The 19206-nt window shown below is 42.4% G+C and overlaps 1 protein-coding gene across 1 annotated transcript in view; it reads right to left on the bottom strand.

Annotated features, from left to right (window-relative positions):
- Nucleotides 1-14183, bottom strand: part of LOC122540918 (synaptic vesicle glycoprotein 2B-like) — a 199233-nt gene extending 185050 nt beyond the window's left edge. The window contains exon 1 of the mRNA XM_043677219.1: nt 14109-14183. The gene's annotated coding sequence lies outside the window, so the exon portion shown is untranslated. The remainder of the gene's footprint in view (nt 1-14108) is intronic.
- Between the last annotated feature and the right edge of the window lie 5023 nt (nt 14184-19206).

The raw sequence follows: 19206 nt of genomic DNA, 5'->3' as shown, positions 1-19206 counted from the left end.
TACTTCCAGCTGGCAATCTCAGTAGAGGGTGTGCTGTATTAGTGGAGGTGCCAACTTTCAGAAGATTTGGAAGATTTGGACTGGGGTGGACAAAGTTAAAAATCACACAACACCAGGTTATAGTCCAACAGGTTTATTTGGAAGCATTAGCTGAACAATAACCTGGTGTTGTGTGATTTTTAACTTTCAGATGAGATGTTCTATTTTAATAAGGCCCAATCCACCTTCTCAGATGGATGTAAAGCATCCCATGGCATTATTTGTTGCAAAGTAAAGGGGATCTCATTGGGAGTCCTCACAAATATTTATCCCTCAACTGGCAACACCAAAACAGAATAACTGCATGAGATAGCTTTGGTAGATAGAATTAAGGAGAATCCAAAGGGATTCTACAAATACACTAAGGACAAAAGGGTAACTAGGGAGAGAATAGAGCCCCTTAAAGTTCAGCAAGTACACCTACGTGTGGAACTGCAAGAGATGGAGAAGAATGTTGTGAAACTTGAAAGGGTTTAGAGAAGATTTACAAGGATGTTGCCAGGGTTGGAGGATTGGATCTATAGGGAGAGGCTGAATAGGCTGGGGCTGCTTTCCCTGGAGCATCAAAGGCTGAGAGGTGACCTTATAGAGGTTTATAAAATCATGCGAGGCATGGATAGGATAAATTGACAATGTCTTTTCCCTGGGGAGGGGGAGTCCAGAACTAAAGGGCATAGGTTTAGAGTGAGAGGGGAAAGATATAAAAGGGACCTAAGGGGCAATTTGTTCACGCAGAGGGTGGTGTGTGTATGGAATGAGCTGCCAGAGGAAGTGGTGGAGGCTTGCACAATTGCAGCATTTGAAAGGAATCTGGATGGGTATATGAATAGGAAGGGTTTAGAGGGATATTGGCCAAGTGCTAGCAAATGGGATTAGATTAGGTTAGGATATCTGGTAGGTTAGGATACTTGATTTGCATAGACAAGTTGGATCAAAGGGTCTGCTTCCATGCTATACTTCTCTATGACTCTATATCTCTAAGATGCTAAACAAATATTTTGCATCAGTATTTACTGTGGAGAAGAATATAGAAGTTAGAGCACATGGGGAAATAAATAGCGACATCTTGAAAAATGTCCATATTACAGAGGAGGAAGTGCTGGTTGTCTTAAAACACATAAAGGTAGATAAATCCCCAGAACCTGATCAAGTGTACTCTAGAACTCTGTGGGAAGCTGGGATGTGACTGCTAGGCCTCTTGCTGAGATATTTGTATCATTGATAGCCACAGGTGAGGTGCCAGAAGACTGGAGGTTGGCTAAGAGGTGCCACTATTTGAGAAAAGTGGTAAGGAAAAGCCAGGGAACTATAGATTGGTGAGCCTGAAATCAGTGGTGGGCAAGTTGTTGGAGAGAATCTTTAGGGACAGAATTTACATGTATTTGGAAAGGCAAGGACTGATTATGGACAGTCAACATGGATTTGTACTTGGAAATCGTATCTCACTAACTTGATTGAGGTTTTGAAAAAGTAATGAAGAGGATTGATGAGACCAAAGCAGTGGACGAGACCTACATGGACTTCAGTAAGGCGTTCCTCATGGTAAACCAATTAGCAAGGTTAGATCACATGGAATAGAGGGTTGTTTTTCAGATTGAAGGCCTGTGACTAGTGTTGTACCACAAGGATTAGTGCTGGTTCCACTGCTTTTCATCATTTATATAAATGATTTGAATATAGGAGGACTGATTAGTAAGTTTGCAGATGACACCAAAATTAGTTGTGTAGTGGATAACGAAGAAAGTTACCTCAGAGTACAATGGGATATTGATCAGATGGGCCATTGGGTCAAGGAAAGGCAAATAGATTTTAATTTAGATAAATGTGAGGGGCTGCATTTTGGAAAGGCAAATCAGGGCAGGACTTACACACTTAGATCCTGAGGCATGTTGCTGCACAAAGAGACCATGGAGTGCAGGTTAAAGTTCCTTGAACATGGGGTCACAGGTAGATAAAATAGTGAAGAAAGTAATCTGTGTGTTTGCCTTTATTAATCAAAGCATTGAGTATAGGAGTTGGGATGTCATGTTGCAGCTGTGGTTAGGCCACTTTTGGAATATTGCGTGCAATTCTGTACTCCCTGCTATAGGAAGAATGTTGTGAAACTTAAAAGGGTTCAGAAAAGATTTACAAGGATGTTGCCAGGGTTGGAGAATTTGAACTACAGGGAGAGGCTGAATAGGCTGCGGCTGTTCTCCCTGGAATGTCAGAGACTGAGGGGTGACCTTATAGAGGTTTATAAAATCATGAAGGGCGTGGAATAGCCAAGGTCGTTTCCTCAAGGAGGGACAGTCCAAAACTAGAGGGCATAGCTTTAAGATAAGAAGGGAAAGATTTAAAAGGGAGCTAATGGAAAACCTTTTCATGCAGAGGATAGTGTGTTTATGGAATGAGCTGCCAGAGGAAGTGGTGGAGGCTGGTGTAATTACAACATTTAAAAGGCATCTGGATGGGTATATGAACAGGAAGGATTTGGAGGGATATGGGTCAAATGCTGGCAAGTAGGACTAGATTAATTTAAGATATCTGGTAGGCATTGACAAGTTGGACTGAAAGGTCTCTTTCTATGCTGTATACTCTATGACTATATGATTGTTACCTCCGGGATTCTACCAAGTGCAAAGTGTAACTTTCTACATTGCTACAACGAGGTCATTTTCAAAGTACCTGATTGGTTGGCAAACACATTGAGACATTCTAAGATGATGAATGGTGCTATGTAAAGTCAATCACTATTCTGACCTGGAAATATATCACCATTTCTTCAGTGGCGCTGAGTCAAAATCCTGGAACTCCATACCTATTGGCATTTTGGGTCTACCTACTGCAAATTGACGACAACAGTTCAAGAAGGCAGCTTAAGGAAAGACACTAGCATAGTGGTATTGTCACTAAATCCAGAGACCCCAGTAATTATCTGGAGACCTGTGTTCAAATCCTGCTAGTCTGGAATTATGGATTCAATTAAAAACCTGGAATTAAGATTCTAATGATGACTGTGAAACCAGTGTTAATTGCTGGGGAAAGATCATCAGGTGCACTAATACCCTTCAGAGAAGGAAGTCTGCCATCCTAACCTGGTCTAGCTTGCATGTGACTCCACATCCACAGCAAAGTGGTTGACTCAACTGCCTTCTGGGTAATTATGGATGAGCAATAAATACATGACATACATTCCACAAATGAATTTTTAAAAATGCAAGATATTTGTTTCTTTAAGGGGAGGAAAGAATTCACAGCTGGGTTTCACATACCATTGTAGGGTCATCATAGTCGAGCTTACCATGTTTACACCTGAGTGTTACCTGTGAGCATTCGCCTTCAAATATGAAAAAGAACAATTTGTCATTGGCCAACACAGCAGAAATACTTTGCAGCTCAATTTTGCCCCATATCTTCCCTCGCTCTCTGCATAATGCCCTGTCCTGAGAGGAATGATGGCTTCTGGATGTGTACATGTCCTGACTGCCTCCTAGAAAGCATGTGGCAGCAGCTTTGGTACATGCCTGAAGGGAAGTGACTGAAGGGAAGTGACTGACTGCCAGGAGCAGGTGCCGTGTGCTGAAAAGAAGTGAATGTGTGACAGAATCGAAAGATGCAAACAAGGGGATATCACAATTGAGCTCCTTCCTGTCCTCACACATGTCTGTCACCAGCATGATGTGGTTGGAAGGGGCACTAGGCAAATCTCCTGTGCCCCTTTCACATCAAATAGCATGGGGTTAACATCCTGCGAGAATCTGCTATTACAGTTGAACAGGACACACGATCAATCTTTAGTAAGATAAATTTCCATTCTTGCTAACAACAGGTAATTTTGTTTGATGCTAAAGCAACATTTTTCACTGTCTGCCAAACCACCCACGCATATCGGGCTTAAGTAACACAATGTCTGAGGCTGAATATAATTGGAAGTTTCCGTTCAGAGTTAAGTTACTAAAATAAATTTTCCACATGGAGGAGTTTGACATGTGTGATGTGGTACTCGCATGGACACAAAGCCTTTCCTCTTTGCCTAACTTCAACCTAATTCCCACCTTGGTACTGCTGAAAATCAGTATCCCTCATTTCTTCTTCTTTTCCATTTTCAACTACCTGACTCCATGCCTTAAAGGTTTTGCCCTCACACTGGGCAAGGCTACAGAGTAATCTGACTTAAGTGACGAGTGTTAATGGTGTGTTAATAGCTTTGTTAAAATACAGAGGTGAAAGGCACTGTTCAACTAAAAACTTAGAGCATTTATAAAGAAAGGGTGATGACACAATGGGGTTGATAAGTAAGAAGCCGACATACGTAATGCTGTATTCTATGAATAAAGTTATTACCAAGGTAAGTGTTAATGTCTTGATTCACTCTTCGTTCACAACAGCCATCTTTACTTCCGAACTCAAGCCACTGACTGACCACAGGATATTGACAATTGGAGACAGCATGATGAAACCACATCACATCCTTTCCTCCTAAGCAAAGCTGTATTATTTCAGTCAAGTTTATTAGAGATCAGCAGCAAGACACTTGGCTGATTTATTCCCCCATAGATGAAATGCACTGAGACCATTAATGTTTTTTCTTCACTCTTAGGAAGTGAGCATTGCTAACTGGCCCATCATTCCTGAAGAAGAACTTTTGCCTGAAACGGCGATTCTCCTGATCCTCGGATGCTGCCTGACCTGCTGTGCTTTTCCAGCACCACACTCTCGATTCTAATCTCCAGCATCTGTAGTCCCCACTTTCTGCCATCACTCATTGCACATCCCTAGTTGCCATTGTGAAGATGATGCTGAGCTACTGTCTTGAACTGCTGCAGTCCATTTGGTGCAGAGTCACCAACAGAGCCAGGAGGGAAGGAGTTCCAGGTTTTAACCCAGCATCAATGAAGGAATGCCAAGTTATTTCCAAGTTCATGATGGTGAGTGACTCAGAGGAGAGCAGGTGATGTTCACATGCATCAGCTACCTATGTCCTTCTAGATGAAGAACGTGGGCAGCAGACGATGGGCCAACAACCACCTGCAAGTCCCCCTTCAATCAGATGCCATCCTGATTTGGAACTATATGTGTTGTTCTTTAGCTGTTGCTGGATTAAAATCCTGGGAGTTCCTTCCTAATGGCACTGCACATGCACCACACAGACTCAAGCAGTTCAAAGCAGCTCATCACCATCTTCTCCAGAGCAAATAAACAAGGGACAGCAAACATTGCTCTTCCCAATATTGCTCACATTCCTTGTATGAAAGCACAGACCGGAGAGGAAAGAACTGAAAATTGGGGTAAAGAGTTAAAGGAGAAAGTGAGGACTGCAGATGCTGGAGATCAGAGCTGAAAATGTGTTGCTGGAAAAGCGCAGCAGGTCAGGCAGCATCCAGGGAACAGGAGAATCGACGTTTCGGGCATAAGCCCTTCTTCAGGAATCCTGACCTGCTGCGCTTTTCCAGCAACACATTTTCAGCTCAGTGAAGAGTTAAAGACATAGAAAGGAAGTTGAAAGAGGAAGAAGAGAGAAAAATTGGAGAAGAGAGTGATGATCACATGGAAAGGAAGAGGAAGAAGACAGAAACATTGTAGAGAAAGGTGATGATCGCATGGAAAGGAAGAGGAAAGGTGGAATGGAGGACAGACACAGTCAAAGATTATAATACCTTCTGAATAGGAAAGATGTTGTTAAACTTGAAACCACCCAGAAAAGATTTACAAGGATGTTGTCAGGATTGCAGGGTTTGAGCTATAGGGACAGGCTGATTAGACTAGGGCTGCTTTCCCTTCAGAGGCTGAGGGGTGACCTTATAAATGTTTATAAAATCTTGAGGAGCATGGATAGGTTGAATAGACAAGGCATTTCACCCAGGATAGTGGAATCCAAAACTAGAGGGCATAGGTTTAGGATGAGAGGGGAAAGATTTAAAAGGGACCTAAAGGGCAACTTTTTCATGCCAATGGTAGTGTGTGTATGGAATGAGCTGCCAGAGGAAGTGATGGAGGCTGGTACAATTACAACATTTAAAAGGCATCTGGATGGGTAAATGAATAGGAAGGGTTTAGAGGGATATGGGCCAAATGCTAGCAAATGGGCCTAGATAAATTTAGGATATCTGGTTGGCACAGATTTGAGTTGGACTGAATAGTCTGTTTCAATGCTGTACATCTCTATGACTCTATGACTCTAACTGATAAATAAAAATTAGAATAGGTAACAATAAAGCTCAGTTCAAAGCCATTACACCATGGGTGCGTATCATAATGCACAATTACTAGTGCTGTTTAGATAAACAAATATGAGTTGACAGCAATTATGACAAAGTACTTCCGAGATCAAATTTTCACTGCATTAAGTGCAGACCAGATTCCAAATATAGTGTGCAGTAACTAACTCTAAATTACTAGCATCACTGTCCTGGGAACTGGACATTAGATAGTTGCTATTCCCATGTTGGGAATAAACAAGTATCTTAATTAAACGGGAAAAATGTTTGGGATTGTTCTCCCTTCTATGTCATGAAGTAGCCTTTAATAATTGTGTTATTAACTGAAAGGGATGTTGGAACTGTGAAAGCAATCACTATAAACAAAAGGTTCATTCAATCATAAGCTTGTTTGCAATGAGAGACTACACGATACAGCAGGAGACAAGCTTTATTCCTGAGGCCTTGTTCGTATTCAATCCTGGTCTGATGTCATGTAATGTCATAGAATTTACAGCACAGAAAATGAGCTCTTGGCCAACTATATGTCTGCATTAAAGCCAGAAAATGCTGGCACACTCAGCGTGCATGCAGCATCGGTGAAGAAAGAAATCTCACCTTTGTCTGCACTTGCTCTCATTCTATTTCTCTACTTTGCCCTATCTCACAAGTTCATTATAGATATAGAAGCCAACCCAGCTCATCTTCACCCATCTGACAAGATCCTGATAGCTCATGCCGTGCCAGCATCCATTTTTTTCCCAAATGAATCACCTCCAAGCTCCATCTTATTCCACACATTGGACATGCCTCATGTTGTTAGTCATAAAATGATCGTTCACACATTTTTGTTTATGTGTCCCCAGGTCTACATCCTCTGTTTAATCAAGGGTAATGTTTCACGTTGACCTTTACAAAAGCATTATCAGCTTTGGAGACTTTGAATGTTCTCTTTTGTAATTTTTCCATGGGGTTTCCTCTGTAGACAAATCTCTGATATGAGTGACTGCTTTGGATTCACTTCTCTGCTCTGTATCTAGTGCTTAGTGTCTATTACAAAACAGAAATAGGCCATTCTGCCCAACAAATCCATGCTGACATTAAAGTTCCACATGTTGCTCCACTCACACCTCTTCACCTAATCCTTCTATTCCTTTCTCCCTCAACTGCTTATTTTGGTTCCCCTTAAATGCACCTATTCCGTTTGATTCAACTGCCCTACGAAGTCAAGAGTTCCATATTTATCTAACTTTCTGAAGATGCCTTGGAATTTCTGAATGAACTTATTTATGACTATTTCATACTTATGGTGCTTAGTTCTGGTCTTGTCTCCAAGTGAAAATGTCAAGTCCATATCTACCCTCACAAATCCCACCATAACCTTAAAGGCTTTTATTAGGTAACTCCTCAGGCCTTTCGTTTCATGGAGAAAGGAACCCCAATCAGTTCTATCTTTGCATTTAATTCCTCTCACAACATTGTAGCCAACAGAATGGGCCACAATGGGAGGATTTGAGTTCCTCTCCCTACCAGAGGTCACATTGGGTGATGAGCATGGGGATTATGAATCAAAAGGAATCTGAAATCTGCCCTCCAATCCATTGCAAACACACTTCTTTCTGATTTAACAACAGTGAGTTTAGGTGTCGCCCATGTCATTCTCTTTAGAAAGGCAAGTCAGTGATTGGAATGGTAAATGAAGGGAGGTGGAAGCTGCCCATTCCACAGCATTGCCTGTGGCCTGGGAGGGGAAAAGTGTGAGAAGAAAACTCGCTGAAGAGTTTTACCATCAAATCCATCAAACAGCCACAGCCCTGGGATTTCCATTTATTCCCCACCTCCTACAAGCACAGGCCCTAATCCACTCCTATAAACCTCAGCAATAATATTCATGTTATAGCTTTGCACAGGCAATACAAGGTTTGATCAATACGCCCTTTGACCTAATGCTCTAGTTTTGGAAATGCAATTTCACATGCTATTGACTTTGTTGTTTGCTGCTGTGTTTAAGCGGGACATGTTCAGAATTGAATAAGACATATTTTCATCTTCATCTTCAGATTCTTTAAAATTCTTTAATATTCTGCCTGTTCAACTACTTATTCAAATCCTTTTTAAATGGTGTTACCATCTCAATGGGCACTTATGCTGAACAAGTTTACATTCTAACCATTCAGCCCATCAAGTTCACAGCAACCCTCTGAAGAGCATCCCATCCAGACCCATCCCATTCTTGCATTTTCCATGGTTAATCCACCTAACCTGAATATCCCTGGATACTATGGAACAGTTTAGCCACTCCAAGTGGAAGCATACTGTACAAAGCGACCATGAGGAATGAGGCAGACCTGGTCATTTCAAGCAGCAGAGGAGCAGGAGAGGCCCAGAGCTTGTAATGTGAAACCAGCGAGGATCAGATTGGCCTTTTGTGAAGCATGCAGCCTGCTGCCATAGCAGCTATGAGTGTTTGCTGATCTTATGGAGTCTGATTGATATAAAGCATTCTCACCACTCCAATGCTGACCCCGGAGCAAGCAGAAATGTGTTCTCCTACGACTGGGGATGGGGTTTTAGGGGCAACCGCGTGAGTATATTAGTCTCCTTCCACATAATGGAGCCTGATCTCCAATCGTCTTGGCTATCCCAACCATTGGGCAGAGCTCCATCAGGACTACACAGTAGATGGTATCTCTGCAAAATGCTGCAAATTCTATGTTAGGAGAGGCATTCCGATACCTGTGCCCTCGGCAAGGCATCATTCATTGATGTTTCGGGCAGGAGCCCTTCCTGATGAAGGGGTCCTGCCTGAAACATTGATTTTCCTGCTCCTTGGATGCTGCCTGACCTGCTGTGCATTTCACTCTAATCTTGACTCTAATCTCCAGCATCTGCGGTCCTCACTTTCACCATCATTCATTGACCATCAGACTTTGGCCTTAAACTACACGGCTTGCTAGGTTATTTCAGAGGGCAGATAAGGGGCAATCACATTGTTGCGTCATAGAGTCACAGAGGCCCACAGCACAGAAAAAGGCCCGACAGCCTGTCAAATCTGCACTGGTCAAAACCAACCACCTAACTGCTGTATTCCCAGTTTCCAGCATTTGGCCCATAGCCTTGACATCGCAAGTGAATATTTACATACTTTTTAAATGTTATGAGGATTTCAGCCTCTGCTACCCTTCAATGCATTGAGTTCCAGTTTCATACCACCCTCTGGGTAAAAATAAATCTTTCTTCAAATCTCCTCTAAACCCCTTTCCATTTACTTTAAATCTACACTCCCAGGCACTGACCCCTGCACTAAAGGGAAAGGTTCCTTCCTGTCTACTTTTTCTACGCCCTTCGTAATTTTATGCATATCAACCACCTCCTGCCTCAGTCATCTCTGTTCCAAGGAAACCAATCCCAATCTGACCAATAAGGTCAGAAGATCAGAAATGGGGACGTTCGCCAATGATTGCATAGTGTTCAGCACCATTCACGACTCCTCAGATACAGAAGCGGTCCGTGCTCAAATGTAACATGATCTGGACATATCCAGGCTTAGGCCAACAAGTGACAAGTAACATGCAAGCCACACAAATGCCAGACAATGACTATCACCAATATGAGACACTCTAACCACCATCCCTTGACATTCAAAGGTATTACCATCACCGAATCCCCCACTGTCAACTTCCTTGAAGTTAGCATTGACCAGAAATCCAACTGGAGTCAACTACATAAACATAGTGACTGCAAGAGCAGGTCAGAGAATAGGGATACTGCGGAGAGTACCTCACCTCCTGACACCCCAAAGTCTATCCACCATCTACAAGGCACAAGTCAGGAGTGTGATGGAATACTCCCCACTTGCTTAGATGGGTGCAGATCCACCAACACTCAAGAAGCTTGACACCATCCAGGACAAAGCAACCTGCTTGATTGGCATCACATCTACAAAAAATTCAATCCCCCCACCACCGACGCTCAGTAGCAGCAGTATGTACTATCTACAAGATGCACTGCAGAAATTCACCAAAGATCCTGAGACAGCACCTTCCAAACCCACAACCACTTCCATCTAAAAGGACAAGGGCAGCAGGTACTTAGGAACACCACCACCTGCAAGTTCCCCTCCAAGCTACTCACCGCCCTGACTTGGAAATATACCGCCGTTCCTTCACAGTGTTGGGTCAAAATCCTGGAATTCCCTCCCTACTGCCCACAGCAAGTGGACTGCAGCAAATCAAGAAGGCAGCTCACCACCACCTTTTCAATGGCAAATAGGGATGGGCTATCAATGCTAGCCAGCCAGTGACGCCCAAGTCACACAAATGAATTAAAAAAAAGAAATCTCTTCATAACAAAACTTCTCCAGCCCACGCAACATCCTGGCAAGTCCCCTCTGCACCCACCCCAGTGCTATCACTTCCCTCTTTTAATGCAGATTCTGAAACCACACACAATACTGTCGCTGTGGCCTAACCAACATATTACACACTTCCAGCATAACCTCCCTGCTCTTAAACTCTATGCTTCAACTAATAAAGACAAGGATGTCATCTGCTTCTTAACCACTTAATCCACGTTCACATAGTGGCTGAGAGACCTTTGATGTCTACCCAGGGGAATAGATGGGTCTTTGTTTTACACATCGTATCTGAGAAGCCTGAGACATCTGACAATGCTGTGGCCCCTCAGTAGTGCACAGGCAGAACCAGCCTAAAGGGTATGATCAAGGTCTGAATTTGGGGTCTGAACTCACAATCCTCTGACTCAAACACAATTGAGCTGATGCCTGATAAAAACCATTGCAACAAAAAGTTGAATGTGTTTTAGAATTTCCCAAAATGAGACAAAACGTTGACTCAAAATGGAACTGACTGCACTGAACTTTCTCTGAAAACTCACAGCACAATTTATTTCTTTTTCTGTCTCTTGATATATTATTTTCTTCCTTTTCTTTTGGCAGTTGGTCAACAATCAATTGAGTGAACAATTTATCTTTCCAGTAAACTTATATTTGCATTACTTTTGGTTCTTTGTCAACAATTTGAATGTACATTAGATTGACGGATGAAACAACACAAACTTGGGCTCACCTGTTCATGAATAGGTTTTTTTCCTCAAATATCTCACTGAGTAAATAACTTGTTTACTTACCAGCTGCACCTTCCGTTGTCTACACCCTAAACCCAGGGATTCCCTCCCTAAAATACCTTTAGTTACTTATTCAAAACCTATCCTCTGTGTCCAAGCTTTTAGTCACTTGTTCCAATGTAGGTGTCCATCTCTTCCTGGTGCCAATTTTGATCTGATTGCTATCCTCTGAAGCGCTTGAGGCATTATATTCCATTAAAGGTGCTATGTAAATTCAAGTTATTGTCACATAGGGATAGTAAAATATAAGGAGGATTTCTGATTCCCATATCTTTGCTGTCAAATTGTCAGCTTGTTTCGATTGCTGGTATTCTGACCTTGGGTTCAGGAGGTTAAGCATTCAGATCTTGCACTAGAGAATGGGAAGCTAACAGACACTGTCTTTCAGATGTGATATTAAGCTCAAACGCCACCTTCTTAAAATAACTCTGCAGAGGCCAGAATACTATCACCAAGTCACCCTTTATTTACAGATGAACAGCCCTTGACTCTAGTATTGCCTCATTCAGAGCCAGCTCTCTGAGTGGCAGTAACTCTGACAATCCTGTTTATATCTGTCAGCCAGGGCACCCTGATTGGACCAGGTTGACAGCCCCAATCAGGGAACTCACATTCTATGAGATCCAGCTGGTTGAGCTCATTACAATCAATAGTCTGCCGCTCCATGGAAATATGAGCAAAGTAATCTGAACAGAGGGAGATCATCTGGTTTCATTGCTTGCCTTTCCTTCATTAACCAAATAAAAAGTTTTGTGAGCATGCTTCTTGCAGCTTCTGTTAAGACCATTGAGCTGATTTTTCATTGTAGTTGTGGAATTGTAAGTATGCGAGCTGGCTATGGGTTTTGCCCCTGGACCAGTAGTCATTGCAAAAATCTTTTTTTCTTTCACAGGATGTGGATGTTGCTGACAAGGCCTTATCATCATGAATGCAACAAGACTGAGGTTTAACAGTGTCACTGGTAGGGTTCTGAATATCACCATTTAACTGGCATTCTCCTGGCAGTGAGAAAGGTGAATACATGTGTATTTAAAACAGAGCACTGCTTTACACAGGCAGTAAGAGAAGAGAGACTCTAATGGAGTGTAGAGGGATAGTAGTATAGTTCAGGGTGACAGGCAGCTTGAGAAGGTCAGCCTTAACAGCCCCCATCCAAGTATGAGAAAGACTGCAGGAACACAGAGGGGAGGGAGAGACCCTGTGGTTTATATCCATCACTATAAATAGGATGGCATGGTGGCTCAGTGGTTAGCACTGTTGCCTCACAGCAGCAGGGACCTGGGTTTGATTCCAGCCTCAAGCAACTGCCTGTGTGGAGTTTGCACATTCTCCCTAAATCTGTGTGGGTTTCCTCCAGGTGCTTCGGTTCCCTCTCACAGTCCAAAGATATGCAGGTTAGGTGAATCGGGCATGCTAAGTTTCCCATAGTGTTCAGGGATGTGTACATTAGGTGCATTAGTCAGAGGAAATGTAGAGTCATAGGGTAGGGAAATAATTTTGGGTGGGTTACTCCTTGGAGGGTCAGTGTGGATGTGTTGGGCCAAATGGCCTATTTCCACACTATAGGGATTCTATGATATTACTGGGTAAGTCATCCAAAGGCCTACATGATTCAGAAACATGAATCCAAACTTTGGCAGCTCGTGGATTTTGAAAGGATAGCTCAGAGACAGTGGGTGGCAGAGTGTCTCAGTGGTTAGCACTGCTGCTTCACGCTGCCAGGGACCTGGGTTCGATTCCAGCCATGGGTGACTGTCTGTGCAGAGTTTGCACTTTCTCCCCATGTATGTGTGGGTTTCTTCTGGTTTTCTCCCTCAGTCCAAAGATGTTCAGGTTAGGTTGATTAGCGATGCTATAGCAGCCAGGGGTGTGCAGGGTAGATGGATTAGTCATGGGAAATGCAGGATTAAGGGGTCTGGACTGGGGGGCAGTGCGTTTGGGTAAGAGGCTCTTCAGAAAGTCAGTGCAGACTCAATGGATCAAGTGGCCTCCATCTGCACTGCAGGGATTCTCTGAAGTAATAAGTCTGGAATAAAATTAATAATAAGGATATTCAGTTTAAAAAAAATAAATGAATAATGAGGATATGCATTAGCATTAAAAAAAATCTCTTCGGGGGTGGAAATCTGTTATTTTACCCAGTCTGGCCTCCATGTGAAATCAGACCCACATCAATGTGGTCACCTCTGAACTGCCCTGTGAAATGCCCCCAACAATTCCAATAGTCCATGGCTCCCCACCAAGTTCAAGGGCAATTAGACAATTCATGGTGGCCTTGGCAGCAATGTCCAGATCCTAAGAAGAAAGTAATCATTAAACAGATCCATGTCTCCACACACTACCGGCCTAGTCTGGCTTGTGCTCTACCTGGTTCCTGAGTAGATGCCTGACAACGTCTGAGTGAAATTAACTTCCTTGGACCCTGTGTATTTTTTTGAAATTGAACCTCAAGTGAGCTACAGTGGAAGACCTGGCTGATTTACTGACGGTCTTTCTATAGCTGAGCAGCAATAGCCTCCCACCATAAACATACTTAAACAAATCCAAGCCTTGGCTCTCATTACAATTTCCATTAGGAAAAGTGAGGTTATTAATTAGAAACTGCGATGGCTGATAAAAATGGCACAGACATTAATGTATTATGCATTCAGGGATATCAATATTTTAAATCAATTCGCCTTTCTTCTTCACACTGATCTACCACCATTCTCAGCATCAAAAAACAAACACAAACCCAGCATTTACCTGGCTGAAGAAAAGGCTGGCTGTGTTGAACAGCAAAAATACTTCCTCTCTCGTCCTTGGCAGCCAATGATGTGGAACAGATAACCTGACACAGAGCATTAATGAGACAACAGAGGGTTTCCCACTAGCTGTGAGCAGACCATCTGCCATTATGTCAGTATCCGCCCACAGTTCTGATTCATTCTCTTAGTCACTGCCAGTAAATCTATCTCCACTGCTGCTGCACGATGCTGCAGTGGAGCATATCCTTCCAAATCATTATCTTCTCCTCTTAGGTCCTGCACTGAAATCCTTGCAGGAAACCAGGAAACCTCACCTTTAGAGACTGATTTCAAATTGCAGCTTTTCACTTACTCATTAAGCTGCCCACTAGTGCAAATGCAATATCTCTTGAGATTGTCCAACATAATTTCTCAGCCATATTTCCCATACTCCTCGATACTGTGAGATGGAAAAGAGAGAATAAAAGATTTACACAACACTTCAGAAATATCTCTGAGAGATTCATGAGGAATAAATTTCTCAAAGTTACTTCAGTAAAGGACAATGTGCAAGCTGCACATAGCAAGATCCCACAGTCAGCGAGGAAGATCCATGACTCTCTTGTCGTTAATGTTGTTTGAAGGACAGAGGTTGACCTGGACACAAGGTAAAGTCCCTGCAGTGATTATTCAATTAGATGCAAACAATCAGAACTTGGTTATTTTCCACCAGCCGTAAACTCAGTCATTCAAAATTCTGCTGTACGTGTCATAAGAGCCACCCACTCATCACTCCCTGCTCTAAGTTAGGGTAACACTGCAAACACATTAAAGAGATTTTTGGACTGGTGCATACGACACGAGCAAAGGTAAAGACAGTTTTATTGCTCACTTGCTATGATCCTAGTAATATTCTCTTTTCAACTATTTTGTAGATGTTCTGTAGTTGAGGGTATCATATTTATTGCTCTTCCTCGGTTGCTTTTGAGAAGGTGGTGGATATACTCCTTTATCTGAACTGCCACAACCCTTGTGAAGATGGTTTCACAGTTTTGTTTGGATAGGAAATCTTGTGCAAGGGCTTTAGGTCCCTGGAGGAATTTTGTGATGATGTCACGGAGATGCTCCCCATGGGGCTTAATGTAACAGTAAGTTTCGAGCCCGATATATATCAGATTATCAAGTGGAGTAGTAGTGGTATTAATAAATAAAGTTCTAAAGGACCCTAAGTCATAAAGTCATAGAATCACAGAGCATAGAAAAGGCCCTTCAGCCCATAGGGTATGTGCTGACCTATCTACATTAATGCCACCTTACAGCATAAAATCAATGCATTGTGCAACATCATATTGACTCAACACATTGCGATCCTTATAAACTGTCACAAATGTTTGGTTGAGATTTCTTTCATCAACCTGTCCAGAAATATTCACACACCTCTGCAATAGGTGGGACTTAAACTCATGCCTCCCTGCTCAGAGTAGGAACACTATCACAACAGCCCTATCCATTAGCCTAAACACAGTCCCTGATTTCATCTTCTCCTCAACCAGAACTCTTATTTCCAACTAAGAGTTTGAACCCAAGCTCTTTAGCATGGGCATGAAATCACACAACAAAAGGGGGATTTACAGGATTTGGACCCACGAACAATGCAAGAGATATAAGTCCAAGCCAGCTTTGTCTGTGACTTGTGAGAAATTCAGACGCAATGGTGCTTTCATGCACACAGCTACGACTCCTGTCCTTCTAAGTGTCAGTGACCATGCGTTCTCAAAGAAAACTTGATGATTGATCATGGTGCTAGCCTCAAGATTATCAATATTACCTCAGACAGGCTGGCAGTTCAACATCACATTAGCATATCTGACAACGCAGCACTTCCTCAGAATTACTTAAGGCACAAATATTTGACCCTGAGTAAGGCTAATGATTTACGAAAGGGAAGGTAATGGCCAGCACCCAAGCTCCAATGTAGAACGTAGCGCAGATATAAGCTCCATTGCATGGCTTCCCCCTATCTCATTAAAAATGATCAGATCCCAGTGGAGACAGAAAGGAAATGTTGATGTTTTTTAGCCAGTTGAAAGGGAAGAGTTAGGCAGTCACTGACAAGGCAATTAGAAGAAAGTTCTCTGTAGCTCCAGTCACAGCTACTAGTAAAATGGCCAGCCATAAATCAAAGAAATGACATCTGATATCCGAAAATATCTCTCTGAAAGAAAATGAAAACAGGGTCATCACTGGGCAAGGAATGAATTCAGTTATTCAGTGATAAGCAGCATTTGATAAACACAGTTCGTCTGCTTCTTTTCCTTCTTATTAAAATATCAAAGGATTGCAACAACTGCAGAAATAACTGGTCTGAAATGTTATACTTAATGAACAGAAACAAATTGGTTTGTGAATTTTTATTCAATCAAATGTGAAGAGGACTCCCCCTAATGGCACAGATGCTAAAAGCAGCATGTGCCTCCACTGCTAAGATCACTGCTAAGGTTTGGAGACCAGCTGGGGTTCCTACTCATCCATCAAAGTCAGCATCTTGTGATGGAGCAGGGGTGGGCTCAGTTATTCTGTTCCTAAAAAACCAGAATGACCTTATCCAGCTTCATGCCTGAGCAATTACCCCAAGTGAAAGACAAGAGGAGTTGAGTTCCTCAAATAAAAATGGAAGAAATTTAAGGGAGGGAGGAGCCATCTTGCAAGATGTCTGCATTTCAATCACGAGATGTCAATTGCTAACGCAAACCTCAAATTATTCTCTGTGTAAAGACCTGGATAAGTATGGAGTATCAGAGGGTCTGTATTGTGCATGTGCATAGATCCTTGAAGGTAGACAGGTGGTTTAGGAGGCATATGGGTTACTTGCCTTTGTTAGTTGAGACATTGAATACAAGAATTAAGAGCTTATTATGGGACTATATATAGCATTATTTGGACCACAGCTGGAATACTGTATGCAGTTCTGTAAGCCACACAGTAGAAAGGATATGATTGCACTGAAGAGAGTGTAGAGGAGATTCACTAGGATGTCACTGAGGTTGGAACTTTCCAGCTATGAAGACTGACCAGATAGTCTGGAGCTGTTTTAATAGAACAGAGAAGGCTGAGGAGGAAATATAACTGAGGTGTACAAAACCGTGAGGGGCATAGATAGGGTTTATAAGAATAAATATTTCCACTTATTAGAGAGGTCAGTTATCAGGGGGCATTAATTTAAGGTAAGGGTTGGAAATTTAATAGGGATTGAAGGTATCAGAGGGTGGCGGAAAAAGAAACCATTGCAACATTTACAAAATATTTAGATGAATACTTGAAGCACCATAGTATACAAGAATGTGGGCCATGTGCTGGAAATGGATTAAAGCAGATGAGTGATTGAAGACTGGCATAGACGCAATGGGCTGAAGGGCCTCTTTTGGTGCTATAATATTCTACGACTTCTATGACATCAAGAAGCAAGCACGCTGTGTCCACAGATTTAGTACAGGCACAGTAAAAAACCTTCACATACAACAAACACGTGGCTCAACTGAATGAATGCAAGAAGCTGATCTGTCCCCACCACCCTGATCACAGAATACCCAACAATCAACCCAATTGATCATTGGGTATTCTGTGATCAAATTAATGACCAACTCTGATTTTTTTTTAAATTCCATAATCTTTAGCAGCTTCCCTTGCCAATTATATCCTGCTGTCTAACTGTGACTAATCACATATTCCAGTTTAAAACAGCTTAGACACTTGTGGTAGAGCCCAGGGGCTATATAGCAACCTGTAGCTCAGGAAGGTGTGTATAGATATCTTCAATCAATCAATGAGCTTCCAATTTCTGATCGTTGAACTCCAACTATCCCCCAGAATGATTTATTTTGTCCTGTTGGCATTAACTCGCATCAAGTTAGAGTCCCCATGTGTACATGCAGATCAAAGATTTATCCTTTTGTTTACATAATTAGCTTCAATGAATTGAGTATAATGTTTCACCACAGTCCAGTTAAATGCTGATTTTTAGAGTTCAAGGGAGCATGATGATTTTAAAATATTGATGTGGTCAGGGACATCTGTAAACTGCTCCAGGTAGACATTGCACTTTGCATTTTAAGAACTGCACCATAGAGCAAGTAGATCTGTTCCTGTTAAAACCCAGAGCAGCAGAGTCACAATGCTGCCACCCTATGTAAGGAGCTGGATATTACAACTTTTCCAACACATTTTATTGACGCTAGCGTATTGAGCTCATTCAATGAGTATGAGGTGATACAGCAACATATATTTTCGTGACTGTCATAGCTTGGAGCTATGGATAATGATGTAGAGATTCCAATGTTATCACACGACTGACCAGATACGTCATCCACTTTTACTTCCTGCCATTGGTGTGCGATGGAAGAATTTACAGGTTGAGACTAAATTTGTTTGGCATCGAGTTTAAATGCATCCCATTAAGTCCTGGAATGGAACTCCAACCTGGGGTCTTTAGTCTCAGAGGTAGGGAGACTATCCACTACATTAAAGGAGCTTCCCCACATGTAGCTAACATAATTGCAAGTAAATGGGGTTGAACTTTCCTCCCCCATTGGTGGTGGTTAGGCAGGGGGAAGAGGTGACATAACGGCAAGGAATGCAACTGGAGAGAAGCCAGTGGCAGAAACTTGTTGTCTTCACTGCCAAGAGACAATACATGAAGCCATTTATTTGCTTTTAAGGGGCACATCCTGCTTTTGTAACCAATGCTGCCCTTGTTGGGAGTGCCCATTGCAAAGCAGTTTTTAGGAGGGCCCTCTTTGATGAGTGGTTCATGGCCCACTGGCAATGGTTGAACCCCTTCGCAATGGAACTGGCTGTGCTCAACACCAACCCAACACTAAAACAAAACAAAGAACTGCAGATGTTGGAAATCAGTACGATTACTGCTTCATCTGGAAGGTGTGTCTGGAACCTTGGATAATGAAGAGGGGGAAGATAAATAGGCAAGTGTACAGCGCCATCTGCAATTACACATGAAGGTGCCGTCAGGGTGTGAGGTGATTTCTGCCAAGCTATTGATTTCCCCAAATGCAACGAGGCATCTTTGAGGGGATCCAATCTGAGGCACTCTCTTCCTGGAG

This window comes from Chiloscyllium plagiosum, chromosome 36 (genome assembly GCF_004010195.1).
Source record: "Chiloscyllium plagiosum isolate BGI_BamShark_2017 chromosome 36, ASM401019v2, whole genome shotgun sequence".
NCBI lineage: Eukaryota > Metazoa > Chordata > Chondrichthyes > Orectolobiformes > Hemiscylliidae > Chiloscyllium > Chiloscyllium plagiosum.
The sequence above is the reverse complement of the archived record's forward strand: the minus strand, read 5'-3'. Positions and strand labels throughout refer to the sequence as shown.